At 38.2% G+C, this 21,393-nt stretch overlaps 1 protein-coding gene across 1 annotated transcript in view; it reads right to left on the bottom strand.

Moving 5' to 3' along the window:
• The window catches only part of LOC139118649 (CMP-N-acetylneuraminate-poly-alpha-2,8-sialyltransferase-like), a 30,024-nt gene extending 10,543 nt beyond the window's left edge, over positions 1-19,481 (bottom strand). Inside the window, exon 1 of the mRNA XM_070682070.1 lies at positions 18,974-19,481. The gene's annotated coding sequence lies outside the window, so the exon portion shown is untranslated. The remainder of the gene's footprint in view (positions 1-18,973) is intronic.
• Between the last annotated feature and the right edge of the window lie 1,912 nt (positions 19,482-21,393).

Here is a 21,393-nt window from a genome sequence, read left to right as displayed (position 1 = left end):
TAAATGTAGTTAGCAATCAACAAAGAAGAACCTGAACGATACACTCTCGCTATATGCATTCAATGTGCTGCTAACACTAGTACAGAAATTTTCGAGAAATTTGCGAGAAATGGACTTTCTCGCTTTTTGCGAGAAGTAAGCGAGAATATATAACTTTCTCGCAATAACTTAGCGAGAATTTAATTTTCTCGCAATCAGCTTGCAAGAACTGTGTTTTCTCGCTCAGCATCTGCGAGAAACTGAATTCTCGCAATCAATCAGCGAGAAATTTGTTTTCTCGCTCTGCATCTGCGAGAAATTGTATTCTTCTGTGTAAGTATTTCACAAAAATTTCACAATTTCTCGCAGATGCAGAGCGAGAAAACATAGTTCTCGCTGATTGATTGCGAGAATTCAATTTCTCGCAGATGCATGCGAGAAAGCACAGTTCTCGCAGCTTGATCGCGAGAAAGTGTGTATTCTCGCTTACTTCTCGCAATACAGCGAGAAAGTGTCCATTTCTCGCAAATTTCTCGCAAATTTCTGTACTAGTGTAAAACATACCCAAAAGTCTATCATTTTAATACAATATTTATATATATGAGCTTATTGCTTTATTGAATATATTTAATTTTCAACTGTTTTCTGATGTTTCTCATCAACGAGTCCGCAGAGTTGTTCATTCGACACAAGCAGCAGCTGCACATGACAGCACCGTATTTCTATTTTTGTAACTTATGCTTATCAGGAATTCCTGTTCACGCTTCCTATTGTTAGGGACTGAGAACGATTTATGTTTACTTTTCCGTTATCTTCAGTGAAGCCAACACAGGCTGATTAACCACACAGAGATATGATAGCAAGCGTTTACTTGATCCAGAATTCCAACTACATGTACTAGGTAGTAATAAAGCTTCCTGGTTAAGACGGCCATCATGGTGAAGATCAGACTGAACGGAATTTAAATAGGGCCTGATATAGGAATCTGAAGGTCGAGGCTTTAAAAGAGCCTCAGTGATATAAATTTGCAGTCCCTTCAGATTGTTGACTCCCCGCAACCATAGAAAGTGGTGTCTATGCCACAACTAACTTTAGGTAAAAAGGTTACGTATAACTGCGCTGAATTCAAAAGGGGCCCGTGCTTACCGCAAGTACAATCTTTAGACTAACAGTTATGCAATTGAGAGGGGGTCTCATTTGGTTTTATTAGTCCCCACGGACACCGTCCGGGGGGACTTAAAGGTTTGGTCATGTCCGTCCGTGCGTGCGTCCGTGCGTCCGTGCGTCCGTCCGTTCATGCAGATATCTCAGACATGCCCAGGTCAATTTCTTTCAAACTTTGCACAAGGATAGCACCCTACCCCATACAGATGCAAGTCGATTTGTTCACAATGTGATCAAATTTGGCCGTGTTAGAGGACTTTTTAGTTTTCACCTCCATAGACTCCCATGTATAAGGCAGTCTCCATAGACTCCCATGTATAAGGCAGTCCATAGACTCCCATGTATAAGGCAGTCCATAGACTCCCATGCATAAGGCCAAGAAAAATACAAATTTAGTTTCTCATCGTAGTCGATTTGACACTCGTATACCTCCAATGGTGAACCTAGAAATGTTCTTTCCTATGAAGTTTTTTTGTTTATTTGCATTCATTTGGGTACCTGAAACAATTTTAGCTTGGTTGCCCACAAAAATTAGTATTGGGCAACTCTCGTAATTTGCATAATCCAAGATGGCCGCCAAATCATCTGTAACATTCAACCATGGACCTACAAATGTTCCTTCCAATGAAGTTTTTCGTTGATGGGTACCTAAAGCAAATTTAGCTTCATTGCTGAAAAAATTATGTTACACAATTCTCTTAATTTGCATAATCCAAGATGGCCGCCAAATATTATCTAAAATTAAACTTTGACCCCTAAATGTTGTTTTCTGTAATTTTTGTTTGATGATTTGCGTTCACATTGGTACATGATGTAATATTAGCTTAGTTGCAAGTTATGTGGGCAATTAACGTAATTTGCATAATCCAAATGGCCGCGATATTATCTCTAAAATTGAACTTTTTACTAAATTGTCCCTAAATAATATGCAATTTGTCGTTTTTAGGGCATCCATGGGTCTGGAAATTTTTCAATTGCAGCTCAAGTTCACGTGCTTAAGGTCAAGACACGGTAAATTGGACCTATTGATGGACAACAAATAGATACTTCATTGAAAAGGCAATAACAATATACAGAAAGGATTGTACGAATTCGTGTTATGCCAACGTTTTTTCCCATAGGCCTACTTTGAATAAACGTAAGCCCACTCACGATTGCAGTGTTATATCTCTACACATCAGCTCCACTGATATTATGAGATTTCAGTACAATCAAAACACACATGCGTATAGACATACAGGAACTTCTACGCTTGTCACTGCATAAGCTTATGGTTTTGTTTATATCACTGTCTATTCGAATTCCAGATTATAAGCCTTTTGTACAATATGTTTTCCAGGATTTGAGATGACTGACACATTATCTGGTGCTGGGAAGTGCCTCCTCCCGACCTGTAGCAGATCTGGACAACTTAAAAAGTTCAAGCTGCAGGGTGTAGAACGACTTAAAGTTGTGCAGTAGAAAGGCATAATGATGAAACCCGTAACATAATACAGGCTATTTTGGATTCACAAGGAGAGGATGCATTTGTAGAAGTTCATCAAGGCTGTCACTGTTCACTCACTCCCAAATACCATACAAAAAAGTTGTTGATATGAAGAGGAAGGAGAGTTCAATAGACAGTGATAAGCCCCTACCGCGAGAATAAACGATCACAAGTTAGAGAGTTCATTTTTAAAAAGCAATGTTTGTTTTGTGGTGCAGCTTGTGAGCCCATTGATCCAAAACATCCTGATAGGTGGGACAGAGTGGTACAGTGTGAAAGAATAGGTGTTAAGGATGTTCTCCTTTTAAGGCTATTGCATTACAGTATTGTGATGATAGAATGATTCATTGAGTCGAGAGGATGCTATGCGTTGTCATGGTGTACATGACTTATTAGCAGCCGGGGCACAGTATCTCGTACGTTGTTACGATGAATCCAGGAAAATTCCTGTATGCTGACCAAAGCCCTATGTTGATGATGCCGCTTTGAAAGGGCTTATATATGAGATGTACATAAATAGAAAATTATGTACTTGGACATCCCTTGAATTGTCTGATAAGTATCTTAGTTATGGTGGTCAGTTGACACGAAAGCAAATGTTTACACTGCAAATTCTTCTGGCTTGAAATATAACCACTTGGTTTGTATGTGGCTTGCGGGTGAACCAGTTTGAAATATTTCGGTTTGCCCGCAATCCACTAAGATTTTTTGGTTTGCAGTCACGCCACCACATAAAGAGTATGAATGGCATGTATTCATACCAATACATGGGTGGCTTATTATCAAGCCCGTCATGGCATAAATTTAAGCCGAATGGCTTCTTTTTAAGCCTTTCATAGTCTAATCTCATTGGTTTAAATTTGAGCCACTGGCATCGTTGGTTTGCTTATATACCGACAAATTCATTGGCTCATCTTTAAACAACCACAAGTAGCAACTTTGTGAGCATGGTTTAAGTTTAAACCATCCATGCACTTGAAATTAATCGGCCTGTTTTCAAGCCATTGTCATGACAGTCACTGGTTAATATCTAAACCAGAATCGTACATCACGTCACTACATTGATAACAGCGAGGACGGTGCGCATCAATGCCTGCATTCAGTGCGACAGATTGATTAGCTTTAATTTTGTCGTATTGTACAATTTTGGGATGTTTTCAATTGAACATAAGATATGAACTTGCTTCAAGTATGCGGGTACATAAATATCAAAACAATAATTGAAGGAATTAATTGACAATACTGAATAGTGTTGATCGCAAATGACGTCATTTTTCTTTCATTAACATGCAAAAATAAATGTTGGGCCTATAGGTCGGATTGTCTGCATTTCCCGCGAGAACAACGAAAGTAAAAACCACAATAATTTATGGCTCATGACGTGCCAAAAATATGCAAGCCAGATCACCGCTGATGATAATTTAGAGCGTTACGTATACGTGTGTCCACGCGTGACGTGTTTCAATAAAGTCAACGGTCGCGGTCATTACGTAACCTTTGACCCATGGTTCACCCTTTGTAACATTACGCTTTAACATAGTTCAATTTTACACAATGATTCCCCGAGTCAATGTGAACTTCGTTGTAGATACTATGTAAGAATTATTGTACTTGCTGATTGATCGTACTCTTAAAGTGACCGCTGGCTAGTGGAATCCTCACCCCTTCACTTCAAAGGGAGTGGCGTATGAATTCCTCTGTCTGCGCGCCAAGCCACAGCCGAGATGCAGTGCAGCCGAGACAGTACTCTACGCAGTCTACGATCGTCCAACCTTTCCGAAGTCCTTTCCGAACTACGGAAGTCCCCGTCAGTTTACTTCCAAAATTTCCCATATAACAGTCGACAGCAATGGCTTCCATCACCGACGAAATATGACTTTGGAAGAACATGTTATGTACAGCGAAACTACATGTATTTGTGTTCATTCGTTCAACCATGCATCGAGGGTTTCTAGACGTTTCGGCACCAAGTCGTTTCGGCCCAAGACGTTTCGGCCTCCCGATTTCAGGCCCCAAGTCGTTTCGGCACCGCGACCCAAGACGTTTCGGCACTGCTCAGGGCTATTTGAGGGAACTAGTGCTGGAGTGTAATGTTGCACATCAAAGCACTAAAAAAGTAGTGTCAAATAACATTCATGTACATTATGCTTCACTTCGTGAGAACATAGTAAGAGACCGTAAGCATGGTAAGAAAAAAAACTTCATATCGTTTTTAAATCTGTGACACAAGTTTATCGATAGCGATAGCCGCCGACACGGCAAATGTTTGAAAGCGGTGCCAAAACAGCACGGCAAATGTCACACAAATGCACAGAAAAGTACTGGTCAGAACGCAAAGGTCACGCTTACGAATATGACTGGTCAGTCAATTACTAAAATAGTTTGAAAACAAATCGAAACAGGGATGCCGAAACGTCTTGGGTTGCGGTGCCGAAATGACTTTGGGACGGAAATTGTGAGGCCGAAACGACTTGGGCCGAAACGACTTGGTGCCGAAACGACCAGTTACCTGCATCGAGTCACTCGATGGAGCACAGTCCCGCTAGATCTGTACATGGAGGTAGAAAGAAAGAACCGACGTCTTTGGAATTTGAGGCAAGTAAGCTTTATTCCGTGTTATATTCCGTGTAAGATGTGCAAAGTCATTAATTTAAACCGGGCTTGAATTTGTTCAAACACTTCGATCGCGTTCCGAAAACATTTCTGGGAGCCGCCATTCAACTTCCGGTACAGGCGGCTCAGTGAAACACGGATGCCCTACGCTCAGTCAATGTTTATGCATGGATGTAAAAAAAATTTACATCCATGGTTTATGGAACGCGATCGACATGTTTGAACAAATTCCAAACCCCATAAACGACAAGGTTAGTGTTGTGTAGTGTTTGTCTTCAGTAGTGATAAATCGGTACGACCAAATTCAGCAAATATGTAGCATTTCACATCAACACGCCTCGTCCAGTGGGATGTGCTTATTTCATGTATGTGGTGGAACTCTACACACGGCCGTCGGCATTGTAGTGCTACTGGTGAGTGAGGTCACAAAAACCAAAACTCCCCAACCGCCTCACCGTAGCGCTTCAAATTTTGCAGCTAGTGCATATATTCATATCAATGATGATTGCCAAGGATGTAACAATGGGCCTGATGTGTGTGTGTCCCTTTTATACGGTGTTTGTATGGCTTTCATGACGGCAAACTGACTTGCCATGGTGTAGATGCAGATATCCTCATACCATTCTTTCAATAACAAAACTAGACTGTTTCATGAGTGATATTTCTTGGTTATGTTGATAATAACCTCGACCTGGCAACTTAGATGATTTAATACAGACAAACATACCTCACAAATCATTTGTCTGAAATGACGTAATGGTTGATTCTGTTATTCAAGACAACTTTATGTTTCCAAAGCTTGATTTTAACTGTGGTCCTTCAACATCATTGCTTACACAAATCTTGTGAGCCATCTTGTCATTCAAGACAGGTACATACTAAAGTGATTCATTTTCAGCAAATAACTTCATGTACAAATGTTGACCATTGACTTCCACTTACCGGTAATAGATAATTATTTGTTTCTTTTTCAACAGATTGTCCAGGACATGATATACTTGATACAGAAAATGCCTTCAGCTCCACAAATTAACAATGGATTCTCTGAGCACAATGTGGAAACAGAATGAAGACTCTGCCCTCAGATATGGTGGAACTCAGAAAGTGGGTATAAAAGGTGATCAAATATCGTTGTGTGCAGCGATAATAATCATGTTAGGCGTGAATGTTCCTCATATTTCCACATATTACTCTAACAATGTGGGTTTTGTTCAAATTTCAGCTGTTATTACATATCTGTGACATATCTTTGTCGTAGTCACACAACATACATGATAAGCATTACACTTATTATTGTAATTTAAGGTTGTTCACAAAATTCTGGGATTTATGTCCGAGTACATAGTGCAGCGGAGGTATTGTCCTCGATGCTACGCCTCTCGGACAATGCTAAAGCGTACGATGTACAAGGACATAAATCTCGGTATTTTGTGAATAGCATTATTATTATACACCTTTTTTGGTCCAATTTTTCCGCAAAAAAAGTCAAAGTGTTTTTGGGATGCCCGTCACATACTTCACCAGGCGATTGCAAGCAAACTGAGAACACATTCAGCGTGTCAACTAAACTCAAACCTGCGCAGCACAGTGTACATGATAGAAATTGTAGGTCAGCAGCATAATTTAACTCTAATTCACAGGGTTTGATTCACCACTAGTAACGTTGTGAAGTACTGAATGTTTAGAAGTATACTTTTTGTTAAAAATTTAAAATCATCTCTCCTTTTTCCCTGCACTGACGTAAGGTTTTTTGAGAGCAAATGTCAAATAGCGTCCAATGACACCAAATGTTATTGTACTTCGCCACAAAGTTATTTGACTCTGCATCCTCTGATACTGAAACTTACTGTACAACGAAACTCAATAGGTTACAGAAGCAGGTGTATAATAATCAATCACATGAGGGGAGGCACTTGCATGCACCTAGTTTATGATATTGAATCTTAGTCTGATGTATAGAAGTAGAATAGAATTGACATAATTTACCATTTTCCTGATTGTTAAACAGGCATCAAACTTCTCGGTTCTCAAGAGTGTCTTTTGTGGAAAAACTGCAGTTGGACAAATGGTTATGGTTTTGACGTAAGTATTGCTTGTTGAAAAAATTTGTTACCATAATTCTGTTCAAATTAGTAAAGGCACATTGGCTGTAAATTTTAGCAATTTTGAATCTTCATTGTTGTGTGTACAAACTGCAGTTTTGATAGCTATATAACAGTCTCATGAATACCAATATTCTGCTTGACAGTGTACTGTGTACATGTTTAACAACCATTGTTGTTGTTGTTGACAAATGAGTTCTATATAGCCTTTGCGCCTGTCGCCAGGGGCATGGAACTAGGGGAAAATACTAAACGGAAGTGTGGTAAAACATATGACGATTTCTATACTTTAACACAGAACGGTGCAATTTTCGAGCGGAAAAAGTGAGTGAAATATGAAATGCATATTTATGCTACAACAAGAAAAACCTAATGGTGCATGGGACTAGCTCTGGTAAGTGTTCATGTGCATTGTTGAGCTCCGTATTATTTTATAACTGTAGATATCGGCGATTTTCAGCCTGCGATGCGGCCAAGTTGTAGACTCGATACGAGATTGGGTGACGCAAACTGTGTCACATGGCCCTGCTGACAGTAGCGCCGGTATGATGACAGTGCGCTTCCCGAACCTAAGGGACCCGTAGTAGCTCAGCGGAAACAAATTTACGTGAATGTTCTTTTTTTTTCAAATATTTCAAAAATAAAAACACAGCAATGAAAACATAAGTCAACAAAGTATGAATTCGTTAAAATTTTGAATTTTTACCCTTAATTCTGAAGATTTTGACATACTGGCCATGTTACGCCGTCATACATTGTACATAGTGAAATGAAAGTCTACAACTCGCCCGCTTCGCATGCCAAAAATCACCGATATCTACAGTTATAAAATATTACCTTGCTAAACAATGCACACAAACACTTACCTAAGCTAGTTCCATGCACCACTAGTGTTTTCTTGTTGTAGCATAAATATTCACTTCGTATTTCACTTTTTCAACTCGAAAATTGCACCTTTCCATGTTAAAGTATAGGTCATATGTTTTACCGCACGTCCGGTTAGTATTTTCCCATAGTTCCATGTCCCCTCAGGACAGGCGCAAAGGGTGTATTCCAGACTGAAATTTGATTTTCAACAGTAACAATGCTAAATATGCACATATGAACTGGGTTGATAAGGTATTTTTGACACTCATCATGCCTTAAGAAGTAGAACAAGAAACTGCAGTTTTTTTGCATAAAATAAAATTACTTGGAAATTGCTAAAAGTTACAGCTGATTGAGCTTTCAACATGCTGGATTTGATTACTGTCAGATTCAGTGTATGGACATTGTGTAACACTACACTTGAATATTCATACAACCCTGTTACCTTCAGAGGGCTGGTTCAGGGATGTACACACAGCTGTACAAGCCCTGAGAAGCAACAGAGACTACCAGCTATTAAAATAATATCCCCAGTATAGCATAGTCAGAAAAAATAACTAGCACAGCTGCATTTACATCCATGTACCTAGTGTGTGAACAGTCCAGTACAATTATTCTGCTTATCAACTGCAGTTTCCCATTCAAGTCATTGAAGCATGATGAAATCCCAATGTTTAGCTACTCAATACAATATGTACATGTAGCATTGTTATTGTTGAAAATTTCATTTAGGGCCGTACAAGACTTCATTAGTCAATTATAAAAATGATCAAATATACAGGCTATAAAACTTGGCATTTTAGTATGCTGTGGAAAGTAGACCAAGAAATTGTAGTTGATAAACAGTACTGAAATACTGAAGAAGTAGACAAAAGTTACAGTTAATGGAGCCTCATTTACTTATTTCAAACTACATACATGTGAAGTATATCATCAATGATGAGGGTTGCATAGCCAGAGTGATAAAATGCTTTCTCAAAGGTCTACTAACTTCTTTGCAAGTCTCAAAAGGACATTGCACTGTGACTCTGATATATCTTGTCTTGTAATAATCATTTTGATATTCTTGAATTGAAATTCATTATCGTGAAATTCACTCCGTAGTTTCACACACTTTTTGCCGGTGCACTGTTGCAGCAAGCCTATGACATTGACAGTAACTTGTAAGAGCTATCTTTGTCATACTGAGAGACTTGCCCTGAGCAGTCATGTCAGATTATTGATGCACCAAGAAAGACTTGAAAATTGTGTTCCTGCAGTCAAATATGTGTTTAAGAACATGACTGATATACACTTGTACAAATTCCCTAAACATACCAGTTTCTAGGCCTTGCCCTCATTGTACAAGTAGCTGGGCACTGAGTGTTTTACCAGGAGCTCATCTAGTTTGAATGTTTGCATCTTTTATATTGCAGGATGCTGGAAACTCAGATTCTCTGGACGAGATGCAAAGCAGCAGCCCTGTTTAGGTGTGCTTGTCTATAAAGGAGGAAACAGTTTGTGTTGTTTCTTGAAGGTGTTATATTCTGCAGCATGGAAAGAGACAATGTTGTGCTAGGTTTGCTTAGTTATGTAGGGTTTCAAACTTTGATTACATCAGATGTGTGAGAGGAACATTTCAATTTGTAGAGTACTTCTGGCTTGACAAAGCTGGGATGAGAAGTAAATGGGCTGACAATTATGAGTGGTCTGCAGTGTACAGGGGATTTCCCAGTGAAACAGCTAGCATTTTGCATCAGATGCATTAAATGATGTTATCAGTATGATTTTACAAGTAGCATTCATAAGAATGTCATTTTTAGTATTCCCTTGTAAGTATTAGATTCAATTATGTTGCAACAAAGACTGTTTCATTTCTTGTAAATTGCAATAAATGTTAGTCTGAAATTCATTTTGATGATTGTTGTTGTTTTTTTTAATGTAGCTTGCAGGATTTCTAACTATTTCAGCTGTTGTTTGTGTTTCAGATATTTTACAGTCCTGCTTTGTGTAGCTCCATCACATAGAGGACCCAATAGGCCATTCCATGGGATGATAATCCTCCTCTGTGTCTACAAAATTTGAAGACATCCAATTTAAATTTGAAGGATGGTCAGAAATAATTATCCCCCCCCCCCCCCGGAAATATGGCTAATATTGAACTGGTTTGTCAGCAAGCCCTACAAAAAGCCATAGATTGGCATGCCTGCAAGCCAGCTTGTAATGGCTTGTTGGTAAACCAGAGGAATCCTTACAGTGGTTTGCCTGTAAACCAGAATTAGTCAGAAATTGGTTGGTTTGTGAGCCACATTGCAGTAATATTGGCTTATCTTCAAACCAGATGGAACCAGAATTGGCTTACTATTGTATTGATCCATGGAAGTGTGGTATTGGTTTAAAAATAAGCTACTGTTCAGCATTATCTGGTATATGGGCAAGCCACAGTATCTTAAACATGGCTTGCTAGCAAGCCTAGTTCATATAATAGTGGATTGCCTGTAAAGCATTCTTTAGTACTAACTGGCTTACTGGCAAGCTGAAGTGATCTGCACTTGGCATGTATATATGCCGTATCAAAACCCAAACTGGCATGCACAGAAACCAGACTTGGCATGCCAGAAAGCCAAATATAAGCCAAAATTCACAACTCGAAACAATCCGTTTACTGACAAACAAGCCGGTTTATTTTTGGCTTGAATTTAGCTGGCCGGCAAACCAGAAAAATTTGCAGTGTACAAAGCTTGTTTCTTATTTTGGAACTGATGTGGTAGTACTTAGCTCTGAAGGTTGTGCATCTATTGTTGGTTTCCGCTAGTTTCTTGGCAGAATTTTAAAGTTTGTAAAAGTAGAAACTGTGGATGAATAAATGAGGATGCATTGGTGCGAAAGATCACAACAGAGGCGCGTGATAGTCCAGTCAGCAACGGAAACTATGATCTTGGTGATTCTACCTCTGCCAAAACAACACACAAGCACAACACTGCTTATAGGCTTGTCTCAAAGCTTGTATCTAAAGGGCAAGATCACAAAAGCATCTCTGAGTTTATCACAGTCCATACAATATCACATCACCAATACACGAAACCAAACAACTTTTGGTTTGGGTGTCAAACTACACCTCAAAGTTGGTAGCAGTGATCTCATTCATATATTAAATGAACATGGATACACTGTGTCATATAATGAGGTACTGCGTTTCCGCAAAATATGTTGGTGATAATGCTGTCATGCTTCACAGGATGATGGGGCTTACTCGAACAATTGGACCCATATTTGGCTGGTATGACAATTTTGATTTGCTGGTGTCAACCAGCAAATACAAGTACGCCATTGCTCCTGGCCAGCTGATTGTTGAAACAATTCCAATCCATAGCATCTTGTCCATGGTGTAGACTGTTGAGCCATTGTGTGTCCTTCTCTTGTGCAGCTACGAGACTGGCCCAGCGACCTTGTACTTCCTTAAAACTGATTCCGGTGGTCACGTTATCAGTTAATACTGCAGGAGGAATTACCTTCTTAGGGCCAGTGTAGTGTAAAAGTGTTATTGCCTTTGCCAACAGACTTGGCTTGCTTAGGTGTAAGGCGAGGGATTAAAAGTGTACTGAGTCCAGGCTGAGTACTCTCAGTCTCAATAATCCCAGCTGGATGCATATGAAATTCTGTTGCCATGGCATGTGTCTCACGGCAACCATTTGGAAAATGGAAAAATCAAAACTATGCCTCAGCTGCTAATAAGTCATGTACACCATGACAACGCATAGCATCCTCTCGACTCCATGAATCATTCTATCATCACAATACTGTAATGCAATAGCCTTAAAAGGAGGAGCATCCTTAACACCTATTCTTTCACACTGTACCACTTTGTCCCACCTATCAGGATGTTTTGGATCAATGGGCTCACAAGCTGCACCACAAAACAAACATTGCTTTTTAAAATTGAACTCTCTAACTTGTGATCGTTTATTCTCGCGGTAGGGGCTTATCACTGTCTATTGAACTCTCCTTCCTCTTCATATCAACAACTTTTTAGATATGGTATTTGGAAGTGAATGAATGGTAACAGCCTTGATGAACTTCTACAAATGCATCCTCTCCTTGTGAATCCAAAATAGCCTGTATTATGTTACGGGTTTCATCATTATGCCTTTCTACTGCACAACTTTAAGTCGTTCTACACCCTGCAGCTTGAACGTTTTAAGTTGTCCAGATCTGCCACAGGTCGGGAGGAGGCACTTCCCAGCACCAGATAATGTGTCAGTCATCTCAAATCCGGAAAACATATTGTACAAAAGGCTTAATAATCTGGAATTCGAACAGACAGCGGTATAAACAAAACCATATGCGGTGACAAGCGTAGAAGTTCCTGTATGTCTATACGCATGTGTGTTTTGATTGTACTGCAATCTCATAAAACCAGTAGAGCTGATTTGTAGATATAACACTGCAATCGTGAGTGGGCTTACGTTTATTCAAAAGAGGCCTATTGGAAAAAACGTTGGCATTACACGAATTCGTACAATCCTTTCTGTATATTGTTATTGCCTTTTCAATGAAGTATCCTATTTGTTGTCCATCAATAGGTCCAATTTACCGTGTCTTGACCTTAAGCACGTGAACTTGAGCTGCAACTGAAAAATTAATATCAGAAATGGTTCGAGACCCATGAATACCCTAAAAAAGAAGAATTGCATATTATTTAAAGACAATTTAGTAAAAAGTTCAATTTTAGAGATAATATCGTGGCCATGTTGGATTATACAAATTAGCAAATTGCCCACAAAACTTGCAACTAAGCTAATATTGCATCAGGTACCAATGTGAACGCAAATCATCAAAAAAAATTATAGAAAAGAACATTTATGGGTCGAAGTTTAATTTTAGATAATATTTGGCGGCCATCTTGGATTATGCAAATTAAGAGACTTGCTTACATAAATTTTTCAGCAATGAAGCTAAATTTGCTTTAGGTACCCATATGAATGCAAATCAACGAAAAACTTCATTGGAAAGAACATTTGTAGGTCCATGGTTGAATTTTACAGATGATTTGGCGGCCATCTTGGATTATGCAAATTACGAGAGTTGCCCAACATTAATTTTTGGGCAACCAAGCTTAAATTGCTTTATGCATCCATATGAATGCAAATCAACAAAAAGCTTCATAGGATAGAACATTTCTAGGTTCATGAAATTTCAAATCGACTATCGTGTTCATATTGCAAAAAGGATGCAGTGACACAGCTTTTAGTCCCCACGGATGAAGTCAGGGGGCTTATAGTTGGGTCATGTCCATCCGTGAGTCCATCCGTGAGTCCATCCGTTCACGCAGATATCTCAGATATTTTGACAAAATGTCACGTGACCTTGGTGATCTGTGACCTCAAATATATCTATATGTCCGTAAGTCGGTAACCACAAGTGCTACACCCTTCATATATGGTATGATGGGACAGCTTATGACGCCACATATTGTACCTCATTAATTATGCACATATCTAATTTTGAGCGAGCTTATAGAGCTTGAGGTCTGATTTTTGGTATAATGGGATCACTAAGCAATACAATTTTTTTTGACAAAATGTCACGTGACCTCAGTGACCTTTGACCTCAAATATACATATTTGTCAATAACTCAGTAACCACAAGTGCTACACCTTCATGTATGGTATGATGGGACGGTTTATGACGCCACATATTGTACCTCATTAATATGTGCATATCTAATTTTGAGCGAGCCAATAGAGCTAGAGGTCTGATTTTTGGTATATAGGGATAACTTAGCAATACAATTTTTTTGACAAAATGTCATGTGACCTCGGTGACCTTTAAACTCAAATATACATATTTGTCCATAACTCAGTAACCACAACTGCTACTACTTCATGTATGGTATGATTGGACAGCTTATGACGCCACATATTGTACCTTATTAATTATGTGCATATCTAATTTTGAGCAAGCCAATAGAGCAGAGGTCTGATTTTGGTATATAGCGATAACTTAGCAATACAATTATTTTGACAAAATGTCAAATGACCTCGATGACCTTTGACCTCAAATATACATATTGTCCATAACTCAGTAACCACAAGTGCTACACCCTTCATATATGGTATGATGGGACACCTTATGACGCCACATATTGTACCTCATTAATTATGTGCATATCTTATTTTGGGCGAGTCAATAGAGCAAGAGGTCTGATTTTTGGTATATAGCGATAACTTAGCAATACAATTATTTGACAAAATGTCACATGACCTCGATGACCTTTGACCTCAAATATACATATTTGTCCATAACTCAGTAACCACAAGTGCTACACCCTTCATATATGGTATGATGGGAGACCTTATGATGCTTCATACTGTACCTCATTAATTATGCGTATATCTTATTCTGAGCAAACCAATAGAGCTGGATGTCTGATTTTTGGTATATAGGGATAACTATAGGATAGAAATTTTTTGACCAAATGTCATGTGACCTCGATGACCTTTGACCTGAAATATACGTTTATGTCGATAAATACGTAACCACAAGTGCTATGTCCTTTATATTTAGTAGGATGGGAGACCTTATGACAACACACGCTTTACCTCATTAATTATGCACATATCTAATCCTGGGCAAGGGAATAGAGCTACAGGTCTGATTTTTGGCATATAGGTATTAATTAGCAATACAATTTTTTTTCAAAATGTCTCGTGACCTTATGACCTTTGACCTTGATTATACATATATATGCCTAACTCAGTAACCACAAGTTCTATACCCTCCAATTCTGATAGGATATTAGACCTTAAGATGTCACATCTTGTACCTCATTATTATGCGCATATGTATTTCTTGGCTGGCCAATACAGCTAGAGGTCTGATCTTTTTTCCGATTTAGAACCATAACTTAGACATGCCTCAGTGTTTCAAATTCGGAACAACGACATAGACCTATGTGCCTATAGATCTCAACATATACACTCCAGTGATACTTCTCAATGACCACATTTCCCTGGCAAATCAAGACTAAAACTCCTATTACAAGTGGGGACTATGTCATTGTCAATGACTTGTTCTGCATCAATTGACATGACTATAGCTTTATGTAGACATTTCAGTTCATTGTCTATTTGAAAGGGTCTCATTGACCTTTTACCCACACACCGACATGACCCCCTAGGTTACTCATTTTATTTTATACAGGTTGTTAACTAGTTGTTATCTGTTAATAGTGGGGCATAGTTTTCTCAATCACGCCATGTGGTGAATCTAAATATATTAGAAAATTAGCGTGATACACTGTGTTTTTTTTATTTGCTTATAATAAGCGTACAGTTAAGCTTGTGTTACAATTTATGAGTTTCCAAGAATTTGACATTAGTAGAAAGTATACGGTGGTAAAAATGAAATCTTTATTTCCCTATCATACTGACATTCAGATATCATATCTTGTTTTTTAGAATGTAGTCGGCATTGAAATATTGTATTAGCAGTTATTTGAAAACATGATTGAATTTATGGAAATCTTCACAAGTCACAAAAAATTGCCCGTACTTTATAATGTTAAAATCAACTGTATTTTGAAATTTGCATTTGTCCATATCTTATAGGGAGCTCTATTCAGATCCAATTTTCATGGAAACGGATTGGTTGACCCCAACTTTTCATTTCATTTTTTAAAATTGATGCTATAATAAAAAAATATTTGCAAAATTTCATGAAAATGACATTACTTTTAATTTTAGTATGAATTTGTCGTACTTCACCTTAATCTTTAACCTGATAGTTCCGTTTATATGTCTAAAATTGCAGGATGCATGAAAAAAGATATTATTACATATACGAGAAGTAATCTTTATTATTATTTATAACACTCAAACTGCTTTTAACGTCTAGAACTGCAATTTTCCGCTAGGACATCTGAATGCATCCTACTTTCGAAAGTTGGAAACTGGGGTCAGCAAGTGTTAAATGTCTTTTTTCAACGAGGGGTCAACCACTTTTCATGTCCGCAAAAATAACCAGATATGAACTGAATATGCTCACGTGTTTTACAACAGGTTCATTAATAGTACAACGCTTCACAGAACAATAAAATATATGTTATCACTATATGTAGCAGGTTTTTTTCAACTTCGCACAGTACTCTTAGAGTTTAATCACTGATTACAAACTTTATTTAATATGCAAATAAACCCTAAATTAATTTGACAATGCTCAATGATTCATAGCACAATTAAATATTTATCAAATCAATATCTGTAGCACGTTTCACAATATTTGGTGCCGAAATTCAGAGTTATATACCTTATTACAAAGTTTATTAAATATGCAAATGAACCCTTAATTAACTTTACACTACTAAATGCTTTACAACACAGTTAGATATCTTTCGTATCGGTATGTGCAGCAGTTTTCATCACATTTGATGCAGTTATTTCGGAGTTATATGACTAATTATAAGACTTCATGAAATATGCAAATGAGCTAATTATTAACTTGACACTGCTCAATACTTCTCAGTACAATTGGATATTTATCAGATCAACATCTGTAGCAAGTTTCATCAAATTTAACGCTGTAATTTTGGAGTAATATCACTAATTACAAAGTTCATTAAATATGCAAATGAACCCTTAATTAACTTCACACAACTAAATGCTCTACACCACAATTAGATATCTGTCGGATCAGTATCTGCAGCAGATTTCATCACATTTGGTGCAGTTATTTTGGAGTTATATCGCTAATTACAAAACTTCATAAAATATGCAAATGACCTATTTGTTAACTTGACACTGCCAAATGCTTCTCAGTACAATTAGATATTTATCAAACAATATCTGTAGCCAATTTCACTGACTTGGGTACCGTAATTTCAGAGTTATATACCTAATTACAAAGTTCATTAAATATGCAAATGAACCCTTAATTAATTCACACTACTAAATGCTTTACACTACAGTTAGATATCAGTCGGATCAGTATCTGCAGCAGATTTCATCACATTTGGTGCAGTTACATCGAAGTTATATGACTAATTACAAAACTTCATAAAATATGCAAATGAGCTATTTATTAACTTGACACTGCCCAATGCTTCTAAGTATTATTAGATATATATCAGATCAATATTTGTTTCAAGTATCATCAAGTTTGGTGCAGGAGTTTCAGAGTTATCTCACTAATAACAAAAGTTCATTAAATATGCAAATGAGAAGATAATGGACATGACACTCACAGTATCATCATAATGTTCTGAGATTGTCATCTGTGAAAAGAAATTTTTTGCAGTATTTCTTGATATATGCCTACACTGTCATTACTGTCTCCATAGGGAAACCATTGTGCGGGAAAAAAAACGATATTGCATAACTTCATTAATATGCAAGCCACACCAACCAAAATCTAATCAGTTCTTCCAAGTAGCATATGATACCAATGTATAAATCTGACGTGAATCCGTTCAGGTGTTTTTGACTTATTGTGTAAACAGACAGACAGACAGACAGACACACACACACACACACACACACACACACACACCACTAACACACACACACACAAGCACACACGGACAGGCAGACAGACATCGCTATGACATTAGCCCACGTGTTTACACACGTGAGCTAAAAACCACCTCCCCACCCCTAGGCCGACGAAACTGACAAGTTCCAAATTTCATGAAAACAGACGAGGTTCTACAGTCATGACTCTGCGAAATAGTGTCATCGACAAGAGTAGGTCATCAAGACGAGCAGAACGTCTTTAGCAGACTACATCAATAAATTTATTGCGCTGAAAATGTCTTTCAGAGTGTAGTCGGTAGACTTCGTCTGGCCTGATACACAAAATAAATTTACATATTAAGTCACAGGTTTATTAGCATTTCATCATGCAATTTTTCCGACCTTTGATATTTTCCAACCAGCTGTCTTGGCCCTGAGATAACCTCCTAATGATTATTACCTGGCATTGTTTAATTCCAGCAAAGGCCGGAAAGATCTCGGGCTACCGGCAACATTTTCATACATCCTACTATTCAGCGATCATACAGATGTACTCAGGTATAGTACTATTCAACAGATTTTACTGAGTCAAAATGTCCACTATTTTGGCGATATTTCCATTGTTCTCTTCCCTGACCTGACTCGGAGGGTAGTAACACATTTCTGATCAGAGAAAAAAATTGTAAGGCGTTTCATTTCAAAATGTCTGACTTCTTTAAGTGCTACGAAAGCATGCATGGTAAAGAGGTAAAGCCGTCTGTCCTGGTACATGGTGGAAATAAGACTCAATATTGACACGAAATGTGTCTTATCGATCAACTCATGCAGTGACCCACGTGAATGCTGGTCATTCTATACCCGGATGCTTGCGTTACTTGATTCAAAAACTAATCACTGTTCCTGAATTTCGTCAGTGTCCTTAAAATCCTTCATTGTGTTTACACAACTCCATGACGAACTAAACTATTAACGGACATAATTGTTATCATTTTAGCTAAAAACCCTCTCTTAGGATGTGTTAAATGTATCGTAAAAATAACTTAGGCCCGGATGTTGACTTCTATACGGGATACCGGTCATTTTCAAAGTGCTCGGAAGTTAAAAATTAATCACTGTATAACCAAAGGCTGATTTAGTTCTCAAGGATACATCTAGTGAGTAACTATCAACGATGGAATTTGATATGGCGAGCAAGAGGTATGCTTATCCAAACTCCTTCATAATATTTGCACATTGCAGTTGTATTTTGCGAAAATGATGGTACGGGGTTTTACCTTCTGAGATGACCTTGACAGTTCTGTTCTGCTCTTCTCCGAGTCCGGTCCTGTACTAGGTTACTGGTTCTCCTTGTCTTATTCGAGCAGTAGATCACCTCGAACGTTCACAATTTCCTTTAGTATGATAACCGAAACCCTCGTCCGCGTGTCTTCCAACACCAGAGGACAAACGTAGAAAGCAAGACACTGAAATTTTCCGGAAACTTGGGATCACTCGGTGTAATTCAACCTGAGCATGCGCAGATCCGTCGTCCCGTCCGCATGACACACAGTTTATGCACAGGTTACAGCACAGCATTTTGCCCTCCCGTATAAGATAAACGGGGAAATTTATAGTATCAACTTATGAGAAAAATCGCACGACTACATCTGATTGTCTCTACACTCCAAATTTTTGGGCTTGAGAAATTACCCATGTCGGATTCGAACCCACCTCCCCCGAATTCGGTTCGGATGCTCTCTCTAACAGATCAGTTCAAGTTTGTTCGACGTGCGGTGTCCTGTTGACCTTTTTACTTCTACGAAAGAGACCTCAAATTTACACTGGTTATTCTCGCGAAGTTGAACGACTGTTTATCAGCGTGATTGAAGTCAAAGAAAGCAAAGTGTAGTTAATTGATTCGATTAGAAGTGTTGCGTTCATTACGAGAATTGAATTAAAGATATTTTCCCATACAAAAGTGGCACCAATACACTTTAATGGCATCAATGACAATCAATGGCAGTTTTTCTTTTAGTGACAGTCTCCAGATGTGACTAATCCATGTTAAAGAAGTTTAATAAAAGCTTATAATTATTAGTCACATCAATAAAATGTAAGCATGGCCATGTGCAAAATTGGAGTCAAACTGCACCGCTTAACGAATTAGTTAACCAGTGTTACTTGTAATGATAATCTGTTTTTGGCAAATCGAGTTAATTTCATGTTAGCATGTTGCAATGTTAACTCCAATAATTTTAAATCCGAAATCAAAAGATGTTATTTGTTCGCCGGTTCACAGAGGAACATAGACAGAGTCGCAACGGGTATTGTTTAAGGGTGAAGCAGTTACGTAACCCATCCATGTTCGCCTCGCCTCAGGTTGCTCTCGCCTCTCTTTTCCGAAGAGTGTCGACCATGAATCCTTCGGTAATTTTCGGATTTTCGCCAATTGTTAAGCGAAAGTATGTTCGGCAAAGTTTGTGTTGTTGTTGTCGTGTGGTGCTGAGCGGAATTGACGTGCTTGCGAAAACGGGAGTGTTTTGAGCTTCAGGAAAGTGAGTTTTACCGTTTTAAAAATTCCTCTCATATTTTTATGAATATATAATGAGTGTGTTTGAACCAAATTTGAAAGTCTTTTATCGATACTGTCTGGTTTTACTCAATGGTTTACGGTCGGTCATACCGTCTTTTACACGTGCGTCAAGGAAGGACATGTTTATGAAACTGCTGGCGTGTTATGTTTTGATTGGCGTGAAGCAGTGTTTCTGGCCTGAGAGCTCACAGAGTAACTATGGTTGCTACGCGACTGGCAGTACGATGCCATCTCGTCGTATTTTTCGCATAATCTCGTGTAATTATCAACCACAAACAAAGCCTCCAAAAAGTTTAACACCTTTGAAGCTCATTTTAATATGAAAAGCCAATAGTCTACCGAGACGAACATGGAACAAAAGGCATGCAGGCGTTGCCACTCTATTTTTCTCTGTGGCCGGTTGCTATACATTCGGGACCACCCTCTGCTCACTGTAGCTATCTAGCTAAGGGCTTCACCAGTATGATTTGCGTAAGGACGCAGGTATAGGCATGATATGAAAAGGAGTTTGTGAGGGTCCTCCTTGTTCGCCTTTATCTTGACTAGCCAAAGCCAGGACCAAAGGATTACCCTACTTTGAATGTCTCACGTGATTTTACAGAATTAAACAGAACTAGACAAGTTGACGATACGTAACACCGTAAACACCATTATTCTGTTGTGATATTTTAAAGCGGAAATAAGTTGATTTGACTTATATTAGTCACCTGGGTTTATGTATTCAGGACCAGCGTGCCAACCTTAACTAATGTATTTTAGCTACCTAGCTAAGGTGTGTACTAGACCAGATTTACATGTTGAAGCACGCTCTGAACTAATATAAGATGACCCTCTAGTTGAACTCAAAGTTCATATTTATTTGAGTTGCAAAAGTCCAGACTTAGGTTACTTTTGAATTACAAATATTAGCAAATTTGCATATGAAAGCATGCTTCAAGACGTGATGGAGATGATCTAGATTTACCCTTCGAGAAACATGTAGCTTTTCGTCACTTTTCTCTATTTTATGACTGTATAGGATATGTGTTAGTTTGTAGAGAAAATCGTTTCCGCTATCGAAAGGAAGTACTGGACCATTAAAATTTTCATCCTGCTTAAATAAATCAGTTGTTTGTTTACACA

The sequence above is a fragment of the Ptychodera flava genome, chromosome 19 (genome assembly GCF_041260155.1).
Source record: "Ptychodera flava strain L36383 chromosome 19, AS_Pfla_20210202, whole genome shotgun sequence".
NCBI classification, from domain to species: Eukaryota; Metazoa; Hemichordata; class Enteropneusta; family Ptychoderidae; genus Ptychodera; species Ptychodera flava.
Note: the sequence above shows the minus strand (reverse complement) of the source record. Positions and strands in the feature narration are given on the sequence as shown.